General features: G+C 32.2%; 1 pseudogene; it reads left to right on the forward strand.

The window, feature by feature from the left end:
- Window positions 1-9,165: 9,165 nt before the first annotated feature.
- Window positions 9,166-11,122, forward strand: LOC149561246 (cysteine proteinase mucunain-like; annotated as a pseudogene).
- The last annotated feature ends 5,413 nt before the right edge of the window (window positions 11,123-16,535 follow it).

Genomic DNA, 16,535 nt, shown 5'->3' on the forward strand with positions numbered 1-16,535 from the left:
AATTTTATATGAGAATATTCTTGACATTCAGCTCTATAAAATGGTGTTTATATGTTACTAAAAAAATCATAAAACATAGCAAGAGTTATTGAAACATCGGTTTTCTGAAATAATTTTATTTCTTTGGTAATTGGATGCAAACTACTTTAAAACATGAATTTAATAGACATTTCAAATTGGAAAAGTGTGAGACCATATATAAATTAGCTAGAATGAATTTATCTTAGATCATATGTTTGAGAAAAAAAGCTTTTTGTATAGAAATACTCAAATTCAGTCATTCTGATAAGTCATCCTGAAAGGTGACACAACTTTGTACTTTTACCCAATAATGCATTCAAAAAAAACTATAATAATTTAATTATTAAACATTTATAATTTATACTCCATATTTTTTTATAATTATATCTTATAAGAGTTTCATCAATGATCTTCTATTCTCACATTATTTCACTAATATTGCTTTCCTAATTCATCAAACTATAAAATCTTATGTGTAATTATAAAATATACTAACTATATTTCATTAAGAGATACATTATAGAACCAAAATTATAATAAAGTTTTGGCTGAATAGAGATTCCAACTCCCATATGTCTATTACTAGTTTTGTGGGTTAGCATCTTTGTATATCTCGAGTTATGTGCCAATACAAAAAAAAAATTTGTTATTTTATTATAGTCATAATTATGAATACTTCGAGGGTATAAGTTTGAAGGGATATTGTAATAGAAATTTAAAACACTTCAAAAATAGAATCACATAAAAAGGTTTCACAGTTTGAAAGTAGAGATAGTTTTGATTTGCCTAAATTTTTTCTAAAAATACTTTGGAGCCCAATTTAAGACACAAAATTGTCTTGTAGGGACCCCAAAAGTCAATGCAATTGAAGTCAGCCAATATGGATATAGATATCTTAGAGAGATTTATGAAAATATAAAGAGATTGTCAATCAAAGTCTCAGATCAAAAGTTATGCCTCTCAAAAATTGGACTACCTACTATAGAATCCTCTAATTTGTATTCTAGACTGTTATGTAAAATTAATTCCTAATCCTAAACCTAAACCATACTACTTAATGTACATTCTTGAGATGTAAAAGTGGTTTTGAGTGGAGTTTGGGAGAAGATCTATGAGAAGGGTTTTTTCCTCCTAAAATTCGATAGAGTGGCTCATAGGTCGTGTATTTGGGTCTGTTTTTGCTGTCATGGATCTAATAGCTTATCATTTATAATAATAAAAGTCTCATTTCTTGTTGTTTTGAATTTTTCTTGAGTTGTATCATCATCAAATGCAAGATTTTAGGGGAAATTTACTCTTATAAAGAGTAATTTAAAGGAGCTTCTCCTCAACAGAAAACATAGGTAGGGATTAGCTTTTTCTACTATTCTTAGAAAATGAGAAAAATATTTAGAAATGTGAACATAGCTAGGTTGGGATTTAGGATTTTTAGGGTAGGTTAGGCATCTCCTAGAAGGAGAAGAATGTCTAGAGAGATTTTTGTTAGATAAAGGTATCTCAACCCTTGCCATAGATGAGAGTTCAAGGGTGTATATTGTGGATTTATTTTTCCAAATTTTGTAATGAAAATTTTGATGTAGTTATGTGTATTAGATTTTCAAGTATTATAATTATATTTCTTTAGAGATAATAGAAAGAAAGTATCATATTCTTGTAATCTATTTTTATTTTCTTTATTCTATTATGTGTTTTTGTGTTAGTAAGGAAAGTACTTTTCATTGCTTTAGATATCATTAAAAGAACCAACATTATATTGTTAAGGTCTATCCAAATTACATAATATCCCATCCTAGTATGGTCCAAAATTCAATTTTACCACATACTATTATTTTTCTATTCCACCATATGCTCATCCTAAAACTAATTTATCTCATATGGATAGGGGTACTTGAGTTTCCTCAATCCCAACTTCTATACCTTGTCCATAAATACAAGGTTATGTATACTTCAACCATCCATTATCACTTTGCAATATTTAGTACTAGACATGCAAGGAATTTGGAACAACTACCCCTTTTACATAGGATTTAGTTACTTCCTTCTTAACATAAATCTTCTAAATATCACATATTACCTCATTTTAGGTACAACTACTCTTTCAACAAGTTAGTCTTTCTTTTCTTATTCTACTATGTTCTATTTTACTTTGCTAGAACCAAATAAATACTGGAAATACTTTATGAAAATTGTTCCCAAATTGAAAATAAGTGTCTTTGAATTAACCATTGTATCATCTTATCCTTCCATGAATTCTCTTATCATGTTCCTCTACTACCACAAGTTTATCTTTTCACATTTCAACAACTAGTTTATCCCTAACCCTAGGAGTAAATTATTTTATTTTCAAATTATCTCCTACCTTTAGGGAATATTGATAAGCATCCTTAATTGTACTTATTCTCAACATACATAATGTATTTGAACTATTATGTCTTGAACCATAGCATACCTCATCACTTACTCATTTGATGACTCTAAGTGCTTGGATCTAATTGTCATCTTATAAGACTTGTCTCTATACCCCAAAATAATTAGATAAACTCCACTTTAGATTTTGTACCCTCTTAAAAATTTCAAGTCCATAATCCTCCTAGATGAATTTATCCTTATGTGTAGAAAACATAACCCTCCATTTGGTTATCTTAGGTGGTATGTGCACCAACATGGTGGATAGAAAAGTGGACACCACACAAAAAAAAAAAAAAAATTTAAGTAACTTGATTGATTTAGGAAGAACCCATTCGAGTTCTATTTAAATACAAATCATTTTAAGAATTGGTTACCAAGAATGGAATAAATATATAAAATAAAAAACCTGATTAGGTTTTAATTCTCTACAAAACCTAGTAATGTTTGTGAAAGTTATATATTTTGGTTTCTTGTAAATATTTTTAAGAGTTGGTTACCAAGAAAATAATAAATATATAGAATACAAACCCTGATTAGGTTTTAATTATCTACAAAACCTAGTAGGTTTTGTAGAAGTTATATATTTTGGTGTCCTGTACCTTTGGCCATTTTTTAATGCTAAAAACTCCAAAGTAGAAACTAAAGAAATTAGAAAAGAACCATGATATTTTTTTCCCAAACAGTTAATCTTTAGTATTAAAATTAATTTATGAAAATGGTTCATCAAAAACAAGGTGATTTTTCAAATTTATGAATTTTTTTTATTACATTTATTATTAAAGTAGGTTTTGTGATTATATTTTCTTTTTTTTAATTTAGATAAGATAGTTCAAAGAATCATAAATATTGTTATAGAGATGAAATACCACCTCCTCCATAAAATACTCAATCCAACCACAAAAATACTTTTCATGATGAAGCCCAAAACCCTCAAGTCGATTGTGCGTAATTGCCAATCTCAACAACCCCAACAACTATTGCCACATATAAAACCTTAATAACCAATGCCACTTGTAAACCCTTTTCATGTCCCATTGGGTCATGCAAATACTTCATAAGATGACCTCATCAACTACTTTATAGAAAATAAATCATACATTTCATAATTGGTCAATAGGTTGAGGTTATCTATTATTGACCACCACCCAAATCTCACTGATACACTACAAAAAAATGTCAAAATGCAAAAGAGTTGTATTTGGAGGGTAAATAATAGGGTTCATGGAGGGATTATTATATGACCAAGTGAAAGGAATGGACATACTTAAAGGTGATAAATATGATTTTTCATTAATCCTACAACTATCAACTCCTTACAAGAAATTACGAAAACCTTTTCTATTCATTTGTATATTCATAATATGACTAAATTAACCTTTTGGAATAGGTGGTATATCATATTTCACCTACCACTTTGTAAAAATTATGAGGTTCCTTTATAATTTATGAGAAAGCTATATTACAAGTTCATCCTTGGTGAGAAACCAAATTACTTTGACTTTTGCTAGTTCTAAGGTAGAGGGATGAGATCCCGACAATCTAGACTTAGGGCTCATAAGGTAGAAAAACCATAAGCTTCAAGGAATACAGTAAGGAAAATTGTATCTTATTTTATGGTTAAAACATTCTTAAAGAATTGTAAGGATAGAGACTCTTCATGTAATTGCATCATTGATTAATATCATCATTTAGCACAAAAAATAATTAGCTAGGAGAATATATGCATGAACACATATGAGACATCCATCGTCATCCAATGTGCCAATAGGGTCATCACATCCTATTTCATCTCCATCATGATCCCATGTACCATAAGGTTCATTCTTTCCCATGTATTCTTTCCTGTGTCACCTAGATAGTCATCACATGGATCATTAGACTCATCCCAATCCATTGAGCATATTTGTCTCAACTTCCAAAGTACATGTGATGGGCTACATACTAAGGTGAATGAGGATGTATTAACATCCCTTCCATGTATACATTGAAAGAGTAGAGTCTTTGTATTCAATACTGAGGATGTGACCATTGTAGATGATTTGATGGCGATCTTCTTTTCTAGAGAGCAAACAAAATTTTATTTATTTGAGCTTTGGCATGTTATTAAGTAATGACTCAGTAAGTGCACCAAGATGGTGTGCAAAAGGAGGTATAAGCGGACACTTTTTTTTCTAAATTCAAGTAAACCTAGTCTTGGAAGATCCATTTTAGGATTATGCACTCAAAATGAGAAAATGTATAAAACCAAAAAAAATAGTACTTTGAATCTAGTTTCTAAACCACTCAAGTTTTTAAAATATTGATTAGATTAAGAGGCTCAAATCCTAAAAGAATAGAAATTTTTTCCTATTTTATGCTAAATAATATAAGAAACAATTGTTGTACACTCCAAAAAACATATAGTTATATTTATTTATTTGAAAAATCATTTGGTAGTATGATAGGAAAAAGCAAGATCTATAATTTTTGTAATTTTTCATAATTCTCTAAAGAGTAGTTTTTTTTCTATTAATTTTTGAAGTGAACCAATCCTAAAATTCTTGTGGCTCTTCATGTGTTGGGCATAAAAAGCATCAAAATAATATTGTGTGTGTGTGTGCATGTGCACTCACACATGTTTATACATATACATATATATCTATATATAAGTGTATATATAATGTGTGTGTGTGTGTGTGTGTGTGTGTGTGTGTGTGTGTGTGTGTGTGTGTGTGTGTGTGTGTGTGTGTGTGTGTGTGTGTGTGTGTGTGTGTCTGTCTGTGTATTTTAAAGTGTATAGAATCAAGTTAATAGCAATAATGTGTAGTTTATTTTACATTTGGTTAAGTAGATCAAAAATTATTAAAAATATAGCAGATGTATGTCTAAGAGTACTGTCAAGCCACCAATATAGAAAAATTAACTTCAAAATTGTAATCTTGTATAAAAATTGAAAAAAAATATATATTTTTGGAAAGGTAAGAAAATATATCAAATTACGGTAGTAATTTTAGAGATACCCACTTCAAATTTTTTAACTCTATGAAGTCAAAGATGGGAATTGATCTTAGAAGATACAAAAATGTCTAAAGCAATGAAAATAGAGTTAAAACATCAACCCAAGCTGTTGGGTAGTTTAGTAGGTCTTTTATAAAGCATAAACATGATAACACCTTTTTGTTAAGAAAACACAATCATGTTATTCTTTATTTAAGAGTAATTTATAACACTAGACACATAGTAGAACTATACTATCAATCATGGAATCACATTACATATAGGCTTCAATTAATTTCTTCTTAACATAAATCTTATGAATATCATAGATTACCCTATCTTAGGTACAACTTCTATTTCAAACAAGTTAGTCTTTCAAGACAACCATCACCTTTACATAGGCTTCAATCACTTCATTCTTAAGAGAAATCTTCTTAATATCATAGATTATCCTATCTTAGGTATGACTTCTTGTTCAATAAGTGAGTCTTTATTTTCTTGTTCCTCATGTGAAGTTGTGTTTTTTTTCTTTGTTATAACCAACTAAACATTTGAAATATCCTATGACCAATATTCCCACATTTGAAATAAATGTTTTTCATTTTTCTATTAACCTCTCATCATGTTCCTCTACAATCACAAGTTTATTTTTTTCTATATCAATTTGACTATTTTATCCATTACCCTAGGGGTACCTTGTTTTATTTTAAACTTATCTCCTACCTTTTAGGCATAGTGATAAGGATTCTTAATTATGATATTCCTCAACATGCATAAGTCATCTTGAATGCTATATCTTTAACTATTAACATAGCTTACCATCTTATCCTTTAATGACTCTAAGCGCTTGGATCTATTTATCATCTTATAAAAATCCTTTGTATACTCCTTAATCATTATATATTTCTAGTTTAGATTCTACAACCTCTTCAATATTTCAAGTTCATAATCTTCCTAGATGAAATTAACAATAAATCTAGAAACCATAACCATCTATTTGGTTATCCAAGGTGGTTGTGTCTACCAAGATGGTGGACAAAAAAAAGACCATACAAAAATGGCTACTTGTTTAAAACGTTATTGAAAATACGAATAGCCCAATAAGGTTCTATTCAAATACAAATAGTTTCTAGGATTGGTTACAAAACACACAATAACTACATAAGCTATAAAACATCATCAAGTTTTTTCTCTACAAAACTTTATTGGTTTTTGTTGAAGTTATATAATTTTTGTTTCTTGCATATTTGGTCATTTCTAATGCCTAAAACATCATCAAAGAAACTAAGGAAATTACAAAAGCACCATAAGGCAATCATTTTTTCCCAAATAGTATATTTGTTAGCATTACAATCTATTTCCCAAAAAGGTGGCTTATAAACAAGGTAATTTTTCAAAAAAGAATATCATTTGTTCTTGCATTTCTTATTGAAGTAGGTTTTGCCAAAAAAAAAAAAAAAAAAATTAATATATACCAGATAATTCGAAGATACTTTGCATTATGAAGCACAAAACCCCCAAGTTTTTGGTGCACAACTTCCAAATCCCCAACAACCACAACAACCACTTCCACCTATAAACCCTTAATAACCAATGTCACTTTTAAATCCCAAATGTGTCTCCAATTAGATCATGTATATGCTACACAAGAGGACCTCATCAAATGCCTTACACAAATTAGATGACACATTTCACAATTGTTCAATAGTTTGAGGCCATATAGTCTCAATCACCACCCAACCCTCATTGATATACTAGAACAAATGGTTAATAAGTAAAATGAGATGTCTAGGGAGATTTCAAAATGGGATTTGCGAAGGGATATTCATCATTCATTTTATGTAGATGGGTTATCATATGACTAACTCAAACATAAGGACATATGCAAAGGTGTTAAATGTGCTCTTTTTATTGATCCTATTACTAACTTCCTAGAAAAAACCATGAAATCATTTCTATTCATTGTTGTATTTAAAATATAATAAAATAATATTGTTTAGATAGGTTGTATATGATATTTGACCTACCACTTTGAAATACTTATGTGGTTCCTTTATACTATATGAAAATACTATTTCGCAAGTTCATCATTGATGACAATCTAAATTACTTTGACATTAGGATTAAAAGTTAAAAATTAATTAAGTTTATCATTTATGTTTAGTAGCATGGTGTAATGTTTAATAGGTTTAAAAAATTTAATTTATTTAGTGTATAGGGTCATTTTTGTTTCTAGTAAATCTTTGGGTTAGTAATATTGTTTAACATTTAATAGGTGTAGTTTTTCTAACATCATAGTTTATGAAAATAAAATTACGATTAAATTACAAATGTTATATGAATAATTAAGGGCACATTTGGTTGCTAGAATAAGAATAGGAAATTTATAATATGCTTTCTTTTTTTTGTTTGCTATGTCAATTGGAATAGGGAATAGTAATATGTATTCCCATTTTGCTTCTAAAATGAGCTCATGTCCATTCCTAAAAATAGTTGTTTTTAGAATAGTCATTCTTATTCCTAATATGCATTCCTATTCTCAATTCCTACAACTAAACGGTCCCTAAGAGTTGAGAATTTAGTATTAGAATTTAGCATTAGGAGTATGATTTAGCAATCAAGGTTCAAATTATGTTTCACCATTTAGAATTAAGGTTTACTATTAAAATGATGGTTTTATGTAATGTTAGAGTCAATTTTGATGAAAGTTAGGACTAGAATTAGATTAAATTTATTGTTTAGTTAGGTTTAAGTATGTAGTTTCTAGTTTGATTTAGTGCTAGGTTTATGGTAGATATTTTTTACAATTATCATTAACATTTAGTTTGGTTAAATGTTTAATTGGATGTGAGAATATGATTAAAATTAGTTGGTTGGCCATTGTTATGGACAAAAACTAAAAAATATTTTATTTTCTATTTTCTATTTTTGAAAAAATAATATTTTTCAATCTAATTAAACTAATCACATTTGCACTCTTGGCCCAATGTAGTATTTGTATAATGCATTTCTACTTCAAAATCCAACAATATCTTTAATGTGCATAATATAAACAAGATAATTAAATTTTTTTTAAAGTAGTACTTTAAGTTTATGTCATGTTATATGATATTTTCCTCATTTCAATAATTTTATGAAGTTAAATGATAGTCTCCTCCTCCTTTACTTTAATCAAATAAATACATTAATACATTATTGTAACACAATAGAAAATAAACGCACATTTCTTTCAATAAACATTTTAACAATTAAATTATTCTAATTGTTAAATAATATATATTGTTCTTGAAAAGTTGTATACTTTCTCTAAATTTTAAAAAAATAATTCTTACTAAAATTAGAAATGAAAATCATTCTAATTTTGTCATAGTGTAAAATTTTTTTAGGAATTAGAAACAATTAATGACAACTATCACATTTGTTTAAATAAAGAAACTAGATTCTTTTTAGATCTAGAAATAGTTACAAACTACTATCACATAATAAATTTTATAAGCATATTCTAATTGTAATTTGAAAGCTAAAACTTATATACTGTTTAAAAACAAAATATATTACATTTTCCTTTTAATGTACTAATTATTTTTAAACAGAGAAATTTATTGTTTCTTTTTAAAAATTTAGAAACATCGATCACTTCTGGAAAAAAAATGTAACTGATATGGTTCGCCACCTATAACTACAAACCCCGTCCAACTTGTATACAAACGCAATATGTAATCTTACTTTCTTCATCATCTGAAATCTCTGTTTTCATCTATGACGAATCTGATGATATTTGCACTATTACTTGTGCTCTTCTATATTGGCAGATGTTCATGCTACAGTGGCTTTTCGGGAATAGGTTACAACCCACAGGATCTGGTTTCAAATGAAGCACTTTTTCAGATTTATGAACGGCGGCAGTCGGAGAATGGGCTTTACATATTCAAAAGATACCAGATTCCACATATTCGAAAGCAATTTGCTTTACATCGACGCGCAGAATCGAAAAAGCAATTCGTTTTTGCTTGGCCTCAATCAGTTTGCAGACCTCACTCACGATGAGTTTAAAGGCATGTATTTGGGTACTGTTTTCCTTCTTCAAGACACCATTTCAAAACCTCTTGGAGCAATCGATATCAGTACAGAAATGGCGATCAATTACCTGAATCAATTATTTATGTTTCCTTTATCAATATCGTGTTTTTATAGGAAGGTTAATACTGATGACTTACGTTTTTCTATATTTTATAGGAAGTTGTTGGGCTTTCGCCACAGTTGCAGCTGTTGAAGGAGTTAATCATTTTGTCGACGGGCAATTTAATATCTTTGTCTAAAAAAGAGCTTGTAGACTGTGATACTTCAACCAACCAGGGGTGCAATGGTGGATTCGTGGATTCTGCATTTCAATTTATTGTGGACAATGGTGGTATTGACAGTGAGGCAGATTATCCTCACAAGGCTCTAGATGGTGCCTGTAGCATGAAACAGGCATACTTAGTTACCATTGTCTTATATTTAATGTTTTAGTTTGAGATTTTATTTTCTTCAAATTTATTTTCATTTTCCATACGTTTAGATTTTCTTAACGCGGAACTAATCACCCATTTGGAAATCAATGACTGAATTGTTATTGTATTCCGCTTAAATCAAAAGTTAAAAGGAATCCTTTAGAACCAAAAGCAAGCCTTTGTGGCTTATGTCATAACAATAAATTGCTAAGTTTTTTTTTTGTAAAGTTAGGGTTAAGCATCTTTTCCAATGTCATATTTGAACCATTTCTCTATTTTGGAGAGGTTTAGAGTTTTAAAAAGTCAACTTTGACTATTTAACACTTTTGGTCTAGGAATTAAGCTTAGTGTGGGCCAGCCTTAAACATCACACACTAAGGAAGAAGTTAAGCCTGGAAAAGTAAGTCAAACTTTGACTATTTAACACTTTTGCACTAGGAATCAAGCCTTAGTGTGTGATGTTTAAGCCGTTCCTTCTGGCTATCATCTCAAGGTCTTACAACTAACCATGGAGTTTCCAAAGACATCTCAGTTTTGAATATTATGTTTGCTAAATATATGCTTTCAATTTATATGGGATGAGTTGCAGAGGAAATCCCATGTAGTAACAATCGATGGTTATGAAGATGTACCTACAAATGACGAAAAGTCACTACAAAAGGCTACAGCACACCAACCAATCAGTGTGGCTATTGAAGCTGGAGAGAGAGACTTCCAATTTTAAAAATCAGTATGTTTTCTTTTCCTTTGAGTTGAAGCAATGTTCATTGTCACAAAATTTTATATGTTCTTATGTTGAATTGGATTATAGACAGCTATATAACCGGATTTTATTGACACAGGGTGTGTTTGATGGTAATTGTGGAACAAATCTAGATCATGCTATGACATTAGTGGGTTATGGGTCAGCTGATAGGAACTATTGGATTATAAAGCATTCAAGGGGTCCAGGATGGGGTGAAAATGGATATATCAGTATTGAAAGAAATATACAATATTCATACGAAAAATGTGGGATTTCTATACAACCATTATATCCAATAAAAAATGGACTGAATCCTCCTTCACCCAACCCTTATCCTCCATCTCCAATTGAATCTGCAACAAAGTTTAATCCTTATTATTCATGCCTAGCTGGTAGTACATACTGTTGTGCTCATAGATTTTATAGATTATGCATTCAGTTGACCTATTGTCCTAAGAATTTAAAATCTATAATTTGAATACTATAATACCTCAAAATTGGCTCATTTCCATGATCACCAATTCTGATTTATTTCAATCAATCCTAAGTCATGTGTCACTAGGCAATTCTAGTTCTGATTTTTGCCACTTGACCTAAGTGTCAAATGCAGAAAACCCTAAATTTGCATTAATTAGACTATCTATTTAATACTCGTATTAGTCACATTAAACCTATTGATTAAGATTTAATTTAATTTAAAGTGTTTATACTTTAATTAAATTAAATTGTCCCCTAAGGTTAATGTACTAAGGAATTAAAATTATTTAATTTAATAACTATGTTTATTTTAATTAATTGAATGTAATTATTCAATTAAATAGAAAGGCATTTATGAGGTCATATCTCATTTTATTAAATTGAATATCTTTCCAAAATTCTATTTCTTAGTTCAAAATGGAAATTCTTAGTTAACTACTTCTCAAATTAGAAGTGACTTTATCCACTTACTCTCACACTAAAGTGAATCTGAGTTAACTATTTCTTACACTCAGGATCTGAGTCAATTAACTACATCTGTATTGTTAGTGTAGTTTTTTATTTTTTCCTATTTTGCTAGGTTTTTCCTACACTTTTAATAATCTCGCTTAGGTTAATAAGGCATGTCTTATTAGGTGAATGGTTGTGAGGTGTCACCTTCCTACATGTGAGCATCCATTAGCTATCTTGGGAAGATACTTTGCTATCTTTAGTCCGATAGATGGTTGCTCCTCATTGGTTGGTGTTGCCACCTCCTCTCTCTTCCTTGCCTATATAAGCATGCTACCTGGCTTGTATTTACATCTCTTATTTTTGCATCCTCTTAATGCTATTTCGCTTCCAGCATTTGCATTACTCTCTTGGAGACTAACTCTATGATGCTATTTTGATTTTGTATCATTTGCATTCATAGTTTAGATATTTACTCTTTGCACTAGTTTTCTGGGTTATTAATCTTTTCAGATTCTAACATGGTATCAGAGCCAGCTTGCTGCTTGCTATTTGTGGTTTGTTGAAGCGTTTCAGAAGCTACGTTTTTCGGAGTAGTGGGAGGCTGTACGGACAACTTTTTTGCACTTATTGCAAAAAAAAATTTTTGGAGCACTTTGGGCTCAAACGGACACTTCCATTGGATTCGGAAGGCCGTTTGCAGTCAAAATCCATATAAAATTTGTCCATTTTGGACACCGTTGGTCTGGGAGGCAAATTTTTTTGTCCGATAGGGCCGTACGGCCCCCTGCACACAATACGAGGCAAAAATCAAAAAAAAATTGCAAAAAAAAATTATTTTTCGGCTGTTTTAAGCCGCCGCGGTTAAGAAACCGCAACGGAGCCACTAGCGGTCACCGCTGGCGGTCCGCCAGCGGCCCGCAGCGGCTCCGCCGGCGGTTCCCGCCGCGGCCCCACCGCAGCCCCGCCCGTGGCGGCCTCCGCTCCGCCCTCCCACCACCCGGCCTCTGCTCCGCCGGCGGTGCGGTGGTGGTGGAGTTTTTTTGCTTTTTTTTATTTTTTTATTAAAAAAAAAAAAAAAAAATTTTGCATTTTCAGAGGCCCTGGAGGTTTTTTCTCCGTAACTCGAGCATACGGACGTATTTTTTCAATCCGAAAAATGCGCCGGAAAGCTGATTCCGAGACGAAGATGCTAGTATAGGTGTTTTTGGGTTTTGATCCAGTTTTGTTGCCTATTTTGGCAGTCAAAGCCGGATGTTCTATTTTGCACTCCGGGAGGCGTATCTTGAGCATCCGATCTCCGATTTTGGACTTCTTTATATCACTAGAAATCTCTTTCTGTGCTCTTTCTTGTGATGCTGGTGGTTGTTCCAGATTTTGTTCCAGGCACATCCTATTCAGTCTTTTGCGTTTTAGCATTCTGGTGGATATCCTGTTTGTTTCAGGTCCGGGGATAGATTTTGTTGCTTCAGTTGCTTCGTTTTGGGCTGTACCTTCTGTTGTTTCAGCCTTATGTCTTTTCTGATCATTGTTGATATTCATTGTAAGCATTTTTATGCAACGCACTGAGATAAAGTGCCACTCTTGCATTTCGGGATCCTTTTCATCATTGTGATTCGTTGTACTCGCACTATTATATAAAGTGCCATGGGGGGGATAGTTGTTTGCCACTTATAGGCCCTCTTTCTCTAATTCCTCATGCAGTGTCGATGACACATGCCTTTATTTGTGTTTGTACCTCAGTCTCGATGTGTTTGGCTCCTGTGTTGTAGGAGATTTTTGGCCCATCTTTTCAGCTGCCTGTCACCTCACCTACCTTAAGGGGAGGTTATATTGTTGTTCTATGCTCCTTTGGTTGATGGTTCGTGCCTTCTATTTCCATGGAGGTTCCTTTGGTTGATGGTTCGTGCCTTCTATTTCCATGGGGGTTCTACAGATCAGCATTTTGACAGAGTTTTGCGGTTCTTCATGCTTCAGTGATGCTGCTTCTTCATGATCACTCCTTGTTCCTATTTTAGGGGACAATTTTCCTAGCGGGAGACTTCTTCAGTTCTTCACTAGGTTCTTACCTCGTTTTGGGGGAGGGTTTTTCCCTTGTGGTTTTCTCTCTTTCCCCGCTTTTAGAGGTTGCATCTTCTTGCATTGTACTTGGGTACCTAACATGGCCTCGTTGCCGGGACCCATTTCTACATCCACCTAAGCTTCACTTATGGAAATAGAAGGCACGAACCATCAACCAAAGGAACCTCCATGGAAATAGAAGGCACGAACCACAAGTAGGTCTTGATTTCAATGCATTACAAACCCTCATGAAGAGCATATGTTAAAAGTGAAACTTGGGCACAATAATCAAGGAAACGAATAGCACCACTGCGATCTACTCGAAAAATAATGCACTTTCAAAAAAAGAATCGCCTCGATATGAGGTCGTATGAGAAAGTTATGATCCTTCGAAGTTTCCAAAACGAGAACTGTGCACAGTCACGGCTGAGAATCTGCAATTTCTGAAGAATTCATGCATGAAAATCAAAAAATAACTCCAATAGTGGATAGAGCACAAAAAAATAGCCAAGTTCATAACAAGAATCATCAAAATCAGAGTCCGTATGAGCAAGAACGAGACATTTGAAAATTGCATTCAAATCTGTGGCTACCAACGGAGAGGGGTATGGCTGTAGCTTTGCATGCTCGATTCTGAAAAAGATACAACTTGCATGCAAAATCTAAAAGATACCCAGATGGTTTTTCGAGGCTGCGAACAAAACCCAGAAAGCGTTTTTCTTGCTGATGAACAGAAGATGTTGCTGTAGTGTAAATCAGACGCTTTTAACAGTAAAAAATGGCTCCAAAAATCAGAAAACGACCCCAGCAACCAAAATATGAACATGCAAATGCTGGATCAGCTTCTTAAGTCCATCAATGGCATGCTGGAACCTGCAAAACTGATTGAAAACTCCAAATATGCAAGTTGGTTGTCAAATTTGAGATTGAAACCCCAGAGAAAAATTGTTTTTGTCAAAACTTTTCTGATTCTCAAGATCATCCAAAGATGCAAGAGAAGAGCATACTTCATTTTTCAAAAAACTAAAATAAAGTTTATTTGCTCCCCCCGAATCTCTCAAATAAGGAAACTAAAATCTACTCTTGCACATAGAAAAGCTCTGATACCATGTTAGATTAGGTGAAAAACTAATCTCCCAAGAACACCTGCATGCATAAACCTGTCACATGGATGAAGCAAAGAACAGAGGCAAGGAAAAATCATGGAGGCCAAAAAGCCAGATCCATCTTATGGACATGCAAAGAGAAAAATCTCATATAATCCAATAAGTGAATGTTTAAAATACAAAGAGGTGAATCCTTATAAAGGAATCAAGAAACCCGAAAAGGGAAACTAAAGCCTAAGAAAGCTAGGGTTGCACAATATAATTAATAAAATATTAATTATATCCACCTACAAGATAGCTTAAGAAAACTAGAGTAATAGGCAACTTAATTAATTAAATCAAAGTGATTTAATTAATAAGTTAGAACAAATAATTACTCTAACATGTATTGCGAATCTTCCACTTGGACTGAATCTTGGCTTCTTTCCTAACCGTCGATCTAAGTTGATCTCAACCATTGATGGATTCCAAGAATTTTATTTAAGAGACCCCTAATTCCTCATTATAGAGGTTGAATTTTTATGCTACTCAATTGTTGTCATATCGAATACTCACTTTCATAGCCTTATATGTGTTTTTGCTTAAATATCTTAGTATCATTTAGATTAAACAATGCATATATATAATTTAGTTTTCTTTTATTATTCAATAGAATAGATTACATTCTCATTTAGATTACTTGCAGATCCATCTTTTGCATAAACCCTTCATTCTAGAAAGGTTTGGTTGCCTGCATCTCACTCTGAGAGCTCATAGGAAAAATCCTTCTAGATAGAAGGCAATGGGTTGCACTGTCGGGTGTCTTGGATAAATAACTCCATGTTTATTCCAAGATGATTCTGCAGGTAATGACCATGTTGAAGTGTGTGTGAGGTTCAGAGGCCCACAAATTTATGCATACATTTTTGGCACCCACTATGGGGTAGGATGATTACATCATTGAACTAAAATTCCAAATTAATCTGAATCTTCATTGCTCGGGGCATTTTGTTCCCATCTTATGTCCTCACCACTCAAGGCATCTCATCACTAGGGGCATCTTGTTCCCCTCTATCTAACATCTTTGTCATCTATTTCATCTTGTCATCAGTTGATCACACTTCATAGTAGTTATTATCAGAGTTCGATGGACAAGTATTGGGATGGTCTAAAACCTAACTCCTAAGGATCAAGCCCCATTCTAAGGATGATTCTATGACTCATGATTGAATCTTGTTATTTATCAATCTAGGAATCTAGATGTTCTATTTGGATCCCTTAAGGTTAAGCTCTATTTTGGGGATAATCTTTAAAATCTTATTTATCAATCTCAAGTATCTAGATGTTCTGTCTAGATCCTTAAAGGTTAAACTTTGTTCTGAAGAAAACCTTTAAAATGCTATCAATCTTGGGTATCTAGATGTTCTATGTAGATCCTTAAAGGTTAAACTTTATTCTAAAGAAAACCTTTAAAATGATTATCAATTCAATTATCTAGGTGCTCTACTTGGATTCCTAAGGATTAAGCTCCATTCTGGAGATGGTCCTTAAAAGCTTATCAATTAGCCTCCATAACATCAACTTCAAAACCGATCTTATTTCCTAATCTATGCATCACACTTTCTAATTTTCTTTGAATCAAACTTGCTACTCGCACATTAAGAGGGGCAAAATACAATACCCCAAAATTGGCTCATTGCCATGATCACCAATTCTAGTCTATTTCAACCAATCATAAGTCCTACTGGGCAATTTTAGTTCTGATTTTTGCCACTTGACCTAAGTGGCAAATGCAAAAAACCCTAAATCTGCATTAAT

This window comes from Cupressus sempervirens, chromosome 4 (genome assembly GCF_028749045.1).
Source record: "Cupressus sempervirens isolate cs-2001-9-10 chromosome 4, ASM2874904v1, whole genome shotgun sequence".
In the NCBI taxonomy this organism is placed as follows: domain Eukaryota; kingdom Viridiplantae; phylum Streptophyta; class Pinopsida; order Cupressales; family Cupressaceae; genus Cupressus; species Cupressus sempervirens.